This window comes from Monodelphis domestica, chromosome 7 (assembly GCF_027887165.1).
Source record: "Monodelphis domestica isolate mMonDom1 chromosome 7, mMonDom1.pri, whole genome shotgun sequence".
NCBI classification, from domain to species: Eukaryota; Metazoa; Chordata; class Mammalia; order Didelphimorphia; family Didelphidae; genus Monodelphis; species Monodelphis domestica.
In genome coordinates this window covers 146879876-146889195 of record NC_077233.1, presented here as the reverse complement: position 1 = coordinate 146889195, position 9320 = coordinate 146879876, and positions in this window count along the sequence as shown.

The following is a 9320-nucleotide window of genomic DNA, read 5'->3' as shown; positions in this document are numbered from 1 at the left end:
GAACTGAAATTTTATTGAACATTTATTTGTAAATAATATAATATAAATAAAACACTTTTATGCCAAGGGGACTGCCCCTAATTTGGCTTTCTGTCAATGCGCCTAGTGAAACATTGGTTTTGCTTTCTTTCTTTTCTATTCCTCCCTCACTACTGTAATTTGTTCTTAGAAAATTGAATATTGTATACATCTGTAGTTAGAAGTGCTTTAGGACTACAAGATGATTTTGTTAAATGATCAATGGGGAGACTAGTCTCCCAATGATCATCATGGGGGATTGTGAATCTTTTTTTTTTTAATTTTTTTTTTAATTTTAATATTATTTTATTTGGTCGTTTTCATACATTATTCACTGGAAACAAAGATCGTTTTCTTTTCCTCCCCTCCCCCCCCCCCTCCCCCGCCTTTCCCTCTCCCATAGCCGACGCATGATTCCACTGGTTATCACATGTGTTCTTGACTCGAACCCATTTCCCTGTTGTTGGAGTTTGCATTATAGTGTTCATTTAGAGTCTCTCCTCAGTCTTATCTCCTCCAACCCTGTGGTCGAGCAGTTGCTTTTCAGCGGTGTTTTTACTCCCACAGTTTATCCTCTGCTTGTGGGTAGTATTTTTTTTTTTAGATCCCTGCAGATTGTTCAGGGAAATTGCATTGATACTTATGGAGAAGTCCATCACCTTCGATTGTACCACAATGTATCAGTCTCTGTGTATAATGTTTTCCTGGTTCTGCTCCTTTCGCTCTGCATCACTTCCTGGAGGTTGTTCCAGTTCACATGGAATTCCTCCACTTTATTATTCCTTTTAGCACAATAATATTCCATCACCAACATATACCACAATTTGTTTAGCCATTCCCCAATTGAGGGGCATCCCCTCATTTTCCAATTTTTGGCCACCACAAAGAGCGCAGCTATGAATATTTTTGTACAAGTCTTTTTGTCCATTATCTCTTTGGGGTACAAGCCCAGCAGTGCTATGGCTGGATCAAAGGGCAGACAGTCTTTTATCGCCCTTTGGGCATAGTTCCAAATTGCCCTCCAGAATGGTTGGATCAATTCACAACTCCACCAGCAATGAATTAATGTCCCCACTTTGCCACATCCCCTCCAGCATTCATTACTTTGCATAGCTGTCATGTTAGCCAATCTGCTAGGTGTGAGATGATACCTCAGAGTTGTTTTGATTTGCATCTCTCTGATTATAAGAGATGTAGAGCACTTTTTCATGTGCTTATTAATAGTTTTGATTTCTTTGGCTGAGAATTGCCTGTTCATGTCCCTTGCCCATTTGTCAATTGGAGAATGGCTTGATTTTTTGTACAATTGATTTAGTTCTTTATAAATTTTAGTAATTAAACCCTTGTCAGAGGTTTTTATGAAGATTGTTTCCCAATTTGTTGCTACCCTTCTGATTTTGGTTACATTGGTTTTGTTTGTACAAAAACTTTTTAATTTGATGTAGGGGATTGTGAATCTTAAACTGCTCAGGCTCTACTTCAGAAGATTTGATTAAGCTATTCCCCATTTTTAACAATGGAGGTACTTGGTTAGGAATGTATATTGAGAACTTTAAAATTACTCCACCCTGCTCAGACAGTGCCTTAGGGGAAGATAAAGTTGCAGATTCCTGATTGAACAATGAAAAGTCCCCAACTCATACTTATAGTGAAGCAAAAACCCTAAGCTAGGTGATCTATTTTTAGATCTAATACAAAAAAGTGATAAGTACCTATAAAGGTTAAATTAATCACTAAAAGGTCAAGCGACTTACAAAAGGCAAGCTTAGCAAGAGAGATGTGAAATACTCAGAAGATATAATATATCTAGAGAAGATGAGAACTAAAGAGTGATGAGAACTAAGAATGGGCAGTCCTGGGAAAAAGGGTCTACTATGATTGGTAGATGTGAAAATTTAGGAGTGGTAACATAAGAGAAAATTCTCTTTAAAAGGAGCTCTTTGAACTCAGTTCAGGAATTCAGGAGTTCAGAGGAGGGTCTCTGAACTCAGTTCAGGAGTTGAGGATTTCAGTGAAGGACTGTAGCTTGCTAGGGACAATCTTGTGGTGAGTGATAAAGACTGACTCTCTCTCTGTTAAAGCTCAGGCCTAGGCCATTTGATCTAGGCCCTTTCTACTATTTTCTCTTCTCTCTCTCTCTCTCTCTCTCTCTCTCTCTCTCTCTCTCTCTCTCTCTCTCTCTCTCTCTCTCTCTCTCCCTCCCCCCCAATTCCTTCATCTGTATTAATTAAATCTCCACAAAACCCAGCTGACTTGGGTATTTTCATATTTGGGAATTTTCCCATGGTGACCACTTATTTTTAATATAAATCAAGATACTAAAAATTATCTTTACAGTTTGGCTGAAACCTTTACAGTTTTGGCAATTCACAGTCTTGGAAACCCACATTTTCACAGTTACAATACATACACACATATATAAAATCTGCATATATATTTATATATTAGAATATTTAATCAAATAAAACCAATTAATTAAAAGGAAACAATACCACATTAGGTAATCTGATTTCTAACTGGATGAAAAATTAGGGATTTTTCAGATTGGGAGGGGGAGAGTGAACAGATACAATTTCCTGAATTCAGGAAAAGAGGTGTCCCACTCCTCCCTAAGTATTTGTATACAACCAAAGGAACATGGAAACAATAACTGATTGATCAGTATGGGACCAGTTTTCAGATAAGACATATAGGTTACTTGATTTGTATAATTATGAGAAAGCTCCTTATATCAGTCTTAGGATCTGACTGCATTTCTGTTGAACATAACTCAGGTCTTTGGTTAAGGGTCTGTAACAGCAGGTATAGGTAGTCCAGTTTCCCTATAATGCAGAGAGCTAGGTTTAAGCAATAAAGTTTTCTTCCAATTCACACAATTGAGTAAACTTTTCCCACCAAGATAGAATTTGGGCCCATAATTAAATAAAAAGGGACTGAGCTAGTCCCAGAATTATGTTAAAAAATGTTTACTCAATTCCCACAATTAAACACTTGCTAGTTTGAATCTCTTCAATTCCTTCAGTTTTCTTACATGAGCATGTGGATCTCTTGCTCAAGAGCTCCAATGGTTCCCTGTTACCCTAGGATAAAATTTTAACTCCTCTATTTGACATTCACAATCTTACTCCAGCTTGCCTTTCCTAGTTTGTTGTCAGTCTTCACCCCAAACTCTACATGTCAGCCAAACTTTTAACATGCAACATTCTATCTCTTGCCATTGTGCCTTTGCATAGGCCTCTACTCCATGCCTAGAATATATTTCCCTTTTCCCTTTTGCATTTTAGAATCCCTAACTCCCTTTAAAGCTCAGCTCAAAGGATATTCCTTCTCCAGCTCAAAGGATATTCCTTCTCCAAAGCCAGTCAAGTCAACCGACATTACTTTAGACTTATCTCTACACTTTGGTTTGTATTAGGGTGGCATACAGGGGATAGAAAGCTCATTTGGGAACCAGGAGGGACAGAGTTCAAGTGCTGACCTCTGATCTTAGTAGCTGTATAACATTGGCCAGTTATGAAAATTCAGTGTCCCAGTCAACTATAAATTGCAGAGAAGGTGCAAATCTGTATTTGTAGAGGTGGTTTCCTCTGCTAGGACCATTTCCTATCCAATAATTTGTATTTTGTTATATATGTTATTTCCCCAATTGAAAGTAAGCTCCTTGAGGGCAGGAACTGTCTCACTTTTGTCTTTGCACCTAGCACCCAGCCTAGAATGTAGTAGGTACCAAATAAATACTTATCTATTTGGATGAATATTACATGAGGACTTTTTGTACAAATTAGTAATTACTAAGAGAGTGCTTTACATAGTTCTCACAATGAAAGGTGATTGATCTTCTGCACATAAGCTCTGCTCACTGAGAAGACTTAGGTAGGCCTAATGTCCCTTTCTACATTGTAAAATTTATGACATATGCTTGAATCTACCCATTTCTTTCTGAAAATCAATAGACCATTTAAGAGTTATCTTAAATTAATCATGAAGAGTATTAGCTCTAGCTTGAAATAAACAGAATACATACAACCCTGACCAAGGGTAAACTAATTCTTCTATCTTTTCTATTCTAACTTTTTTAGGTCCAATTCTTCAAACCTGAATACCTTGTAGTACCTCCTAAAACAAAGAATGGGGATCCTTTTTACTATTTCCCCCCTCTATAGGCAATAGGAAGCAGCTCTCAATCAATGGCTATTTGAGGGGGAAAATTATTTTAGTTTTTTTTTTCTTTTCAGAGAAAAATGTGAGGTTTAACAAGATTTAGCAGCTATTAACTCCTCTGTCAGTATCTTTTGCAAGGCAGTAAATGATGGTGCTGTTTGAAGGTAAAGACTGAAAACTCAATTTGGAATGTGATAAGGAAGCTATAAATATGTAAAAATAAACTAGAGACTTTCCCTGGGATTCTGACCTGGAAGAGGGTTCTTCCAGACCAAATGAGTGGTCTGGCCATGGATATTCAGAACCTAGGGATCTCTAAGAAGACTTCCATATTTTTGCATTCACTTAATTCTTCCTGTTATTGAGTTTGTATCTTTTAGAAATTCTCATGATTGGAGTAGAATTGTAGGGTTTAGAATTAGAAGAGACCTTAGTGATCACCTAGTTCCAGTGATGGCAAACCTGTGGCATGTGTGCCAAAAAGGGCATGCAGAGCCCTCTCTGTGGGCATGCCTGCAGTGGCCTGCCGGAATTCATTACTAGAAAGCCAGAGGGACTCCAGGTAGAGCTGTTCCTTTCCCCTTCTCCCTGTGTTTTAGAACACAGGGAGGGCAGAACCCAGTACTCCATCTCTAAAAGGTTCACTGGCCTAGTCTAACTTCTTAAATTTCAATATTTCAATATTTCAATTTCAATAATTATTGAATTTCTGAGTTGAGTTACACATCACTGAAGGCTTTTTGTGTGATGGCTGAACATTGGAGATGTAGAGAGGATTCTTCTTAGGTAAGAACTAGGAGTGTCTTTGAAGTTATTTAGTCCAATCCTTCATAATATAAAGAAACTAAACCCTAGTATATTTACCTTGGGTATAATATGGACTTTTAAAAATGCAGTTGATATGAATTTATACATGCATAAGAAATATATACAACACATATATGTACACATACATATATATTTAGTGGATTGGGGCAGTTCCCGATGGAACTGGATAGGATTCTTAATCAATCCTTTAACCTGGGCAAGCCACTTAACCCCAATTACCTAGTCCATACTGTTCTTTTGCCCTGCAATCAGTACTTAGACACCATTTATTGGCCCAAAGGATCCTGGGGGAACAGTGAGATGTAACCTCAATGTAATAGTAATATATGTAATAAATGCTCCTTCAGGGGGCAGTTGGGTATCTCAGTGGATTGAGATCTAGACCATGAGATGGGAAGTCCCGGGTTCAAATCTGTCCTCAGACACTTCCTAGCTATGTGACCCTGGGCAAGTCACTTAACCCCCATTGCCTAGCCCTTACCACTCTTCTGCCTTGGAACCAATACACATCATTGATTCCAAGACGGAAGGTAAGGGTTTGGGGAAAAAAAAAAGAAATGCTCCTTCAAGCAGTGGGGTCTAAGAAGAGTCAGTGTTACACTAGTGTTAAATGATCTTTTACCTGGGACTTCACATAGCACTTTGTACTATAACTCTGTAATGTACTGAGTATATTACATATTTTATAGTATAGCAGTTACCTGTGTCTTACTTCCCTTTTTTTGGTTAAAAGACTAGATTTGAAGAAAATGCCATCTAGGGAATTCAGAATGCTCCTTCCTCTATATAAAAGTCTAAAGTTCAGAAGACTGTGTCCTTGAAATCTCCTCTTCGGCTTCATTCCATGCACTTTTACCCAATAGAGAGTGAGTAGGAAGAAATCACCACCACCACCACCATGACTCTTTCAAGAGATAAAGGAAAAAGGTGAAGAGATAATCCTGAAAAATTTAGAGCTTCCTGAAGAGTTCAATTCTTCCTCCAGAGTTAACTTTCAAAAGCTGATGAGTCCAATCTTCATGCTGACTGATTCAGTGAGGTCAACTTTCTCTTTAAAGCATCAAAAGCATGGTCATATGCAACAAGGTGGATAGATTGCTGAACTTGGAGTCAGGAAGACTTGAATTCAAATTCCCAGCTCAGATAATTACTGTGTGACTTTGGACAATTTACTTAATCTGTCTCAACCTTACTTTCCCCATTTATGAAATGGGATTAATAATAGTATTTACCTTACAAGGTTGTTATGAGGAACAAATGATATAAGATGTGTAAATGGATTTGTACAACTTAAAGAGCTATACGAATGCTGGCTATTATTATTTTAGAATGATGTATTTAGAACTGGAAAGAATTTTAGAGACTATCTAACCCAATGTATTAATTTTACATATGAGAGAATAAATATTTGGTGATGATCTTACAGTTTTTAATCTATCAGGGTTAAATAGAGGGTTCACCACTTAGCAAAATTGAGTGGCAAAGGCACAGAATTATAAGCATCCAAACTGAAAATTATTTCCATTTGTTTGAACACATATGTCAAACTATCTTCCCTCTCAATGTGTATATATACACACACAGGGGAACATACCTTAAATTTATTTCGTGCTCACCTATGGAGTAGTATACCATGGTTAGATGTAATAAAACCACAAAAGTCTGGGGTTCTGTGAAACTGACTGATAAATGGCTATTCTGACTGGTTGTAGGATATCCAGAAGTTGATAAGATGATTGCTAATATACCCTGATGTCCCCTAAAGGCTTGTGGGCCTTGTTATCTATTCTGCCACTGAACCCTTAGGAACTCCAAACCTTGTCATCTTCCCTGAAGCTAAATTCTCTTCTATGTATTGTCTCCTCCAACTAGAAGTGAGTTCTTCCAGAGTGGAGGGAATAACATTTTCTTTATTGTCCTTAGCCCTAAGTACCATATTTGGCACACAGTAAATACTTAATAAATGTTTTTCCATTAATTCATTAACAGGAAGTTCTTACTTCCTGTTAATAAATTCACTAAAGATAACAAAATTCTTGACCACCTCCCTGTGGGATACAATAAAACAACATAATGCCAATATATTGTTGGCATTCCATTATGTTATGGAATTATGTATTATGGCACAATTTTTTAGAGAGTTTCCTACAAGCTCTAGGTTTGCAAAGATGGCTAATGTCCCACAGGATATTCAAACATGGATAAAGTGGGCAGCAAGTTGATTAAAAGATCTTTAGTCTTTTACACTGAACAATTACTCTCCCCACACTGGCTGATGAAATGATTCAGAGAAAACAAGGTGTTTCTGTCCTAAGTAAAGGGCAAAGAAATGTCTGTACTTTGTCTTTGTTACCCTTTTTTGAGGTGTAGAGTTCTTCAGTCAAATAGCATAGTTAGAGGGCAGCCAGCTATTGACTGGCCAAAGGATTGCCCCCTGGTGGCCCTTTGAAAAGTAAGATAATCTCTCGAGAGATTCCTTGGAGGCATAGCTATCAGGTCTGTAATCTCTGGCAGCAGAGAAGAGACATCTATAGAAGAACGATAGCTCTTCCGAGGAAATTGTGTTTCACCTGAATCCAGCAGAGGGGATTTCTCTTACTGTCTCTATTCCTACTGGCTATGGTGACTTGCGTCAGAACTACATTCTTGTAGGAAACACTGAACCTAGCAGGGAGTAGGCCCAAACAGTCAGGGCAGTATGTGAGCTGTGCTGTGCATTGAGTAAAGACTCAGACCTGGTTGTGGAAGGCTGAATTGCAGAGAGAAATGGGCCCAAGGTGCTTAGCTTAATGAATGACTTGGATAGAAGAGACACGACCTCCAAAGGGAACAGAAAGGAAACATCATGAAAGCCCTGTAGTACTGAAGATCTGAGTTACATGGGCCATGTTGTGCCTTATGCATGTACCTCTCTATTGAGGTATTATTCTGTGTGAGTACCCACTCTTCCCACTGCCACTATATGTAGTTCTGGAAGACTGAGCCCCAGGATCATGGGGCAGTGTTTTGTTACAATGATTCTTCTGATGCTATCTCAAGAAATTCCTTTCCTTTGGGCTAAAGCTAACTATTGGCTGACCATTAAAAGTATATGCACTGGTAGAGGACAGGGAGCTCTAGTTTTAGGAGTATGGACTCCTAGAATGAACCTACAAAGCAGTTATCTCCCTGGACACCCTACCTGTAAAGTGTGATTTGAGGAATAGTTCAGAGAAGGGTGATAAACTAGTATGAGGGATGAGGCAGAAGGTATCAATGACCTAAAGCTTAAACTCCTGCAAAATATAACATTTACTATTTTCAGCTTGATCATTCCCCAAGACCCTCTAGTTCAGCCAAATAGTCTTTCTCATAGCTATCTGAACATGTGTTGTGAATTCTCTATCCCCATGCTTCCTGCAAAGGAAACATTGTGAAGACAGGGATTGTTTCTTTCTCTGCCTGTCTCTTTTTGGTATCCTCATCACCTAGGACGGGGCCTGGAACTTGGCATATAATAAATATATCTTATAATATATTTATATTATATATAATAAAAATAATAAATATATATATTTACATATAAATATAATAGAATAAAAATTTATTAACTGCCTAATATATATTATGTTCTGGAGATACAAGTACAAAAAAGAAGGAAAGGCATTCCCTGTCCTGAAGAAATTTATAGTTGATTGGAAGAAGACAATGAATAAAAGGAAGCTGAAAAGAGAGTGTGAAAGTATATGCAGGGAAAGATACCCAAGTGTGGGGACATGAGAGAGTTCCATCCAAATGAGTATAGCTAATTGGAAATGAAGAAATGGCTGGCCTGGGAACCTCCTTTAAGTAGAGACTTTGGAAAGTTATTTGCTCCGCCTTCCACTTCTCCAATAAGAGGAGCAGAGGGTACTGATGAAATGTGAGTAGCAAGGCTGAGGAAATCTTGAAAGATGAATTTCCTGATGAGGAGGCACTTAATGTTTGCTGATTGAGTTGGTCAAGGGACTCCCCATACTGATCCCAACTCTTGTATTTGAGGAAGTTATAACCTAAATATTGATACTACCAAGGTTATGATACAATATTATGATGCTGCCTACTGAGTATGTTTTTTGTGATAAATCCTTTGTGTGAAAAGGATTTCATGAAGTGAAGAGGGTGGTGTACTAGATTCATGGAGTTCCAGAAAGATAAAATTTTAATTTATTTTATTAAAAAAAAATCTTACCTTCCATATTAGGATCAATACTATGTATTGGTTCCAAGGCAGAAGAGTGGTAAGGGCTAGGCAATGGGGGTTAAGTGACTTGCCCAGGGTCACACAGCTAGGA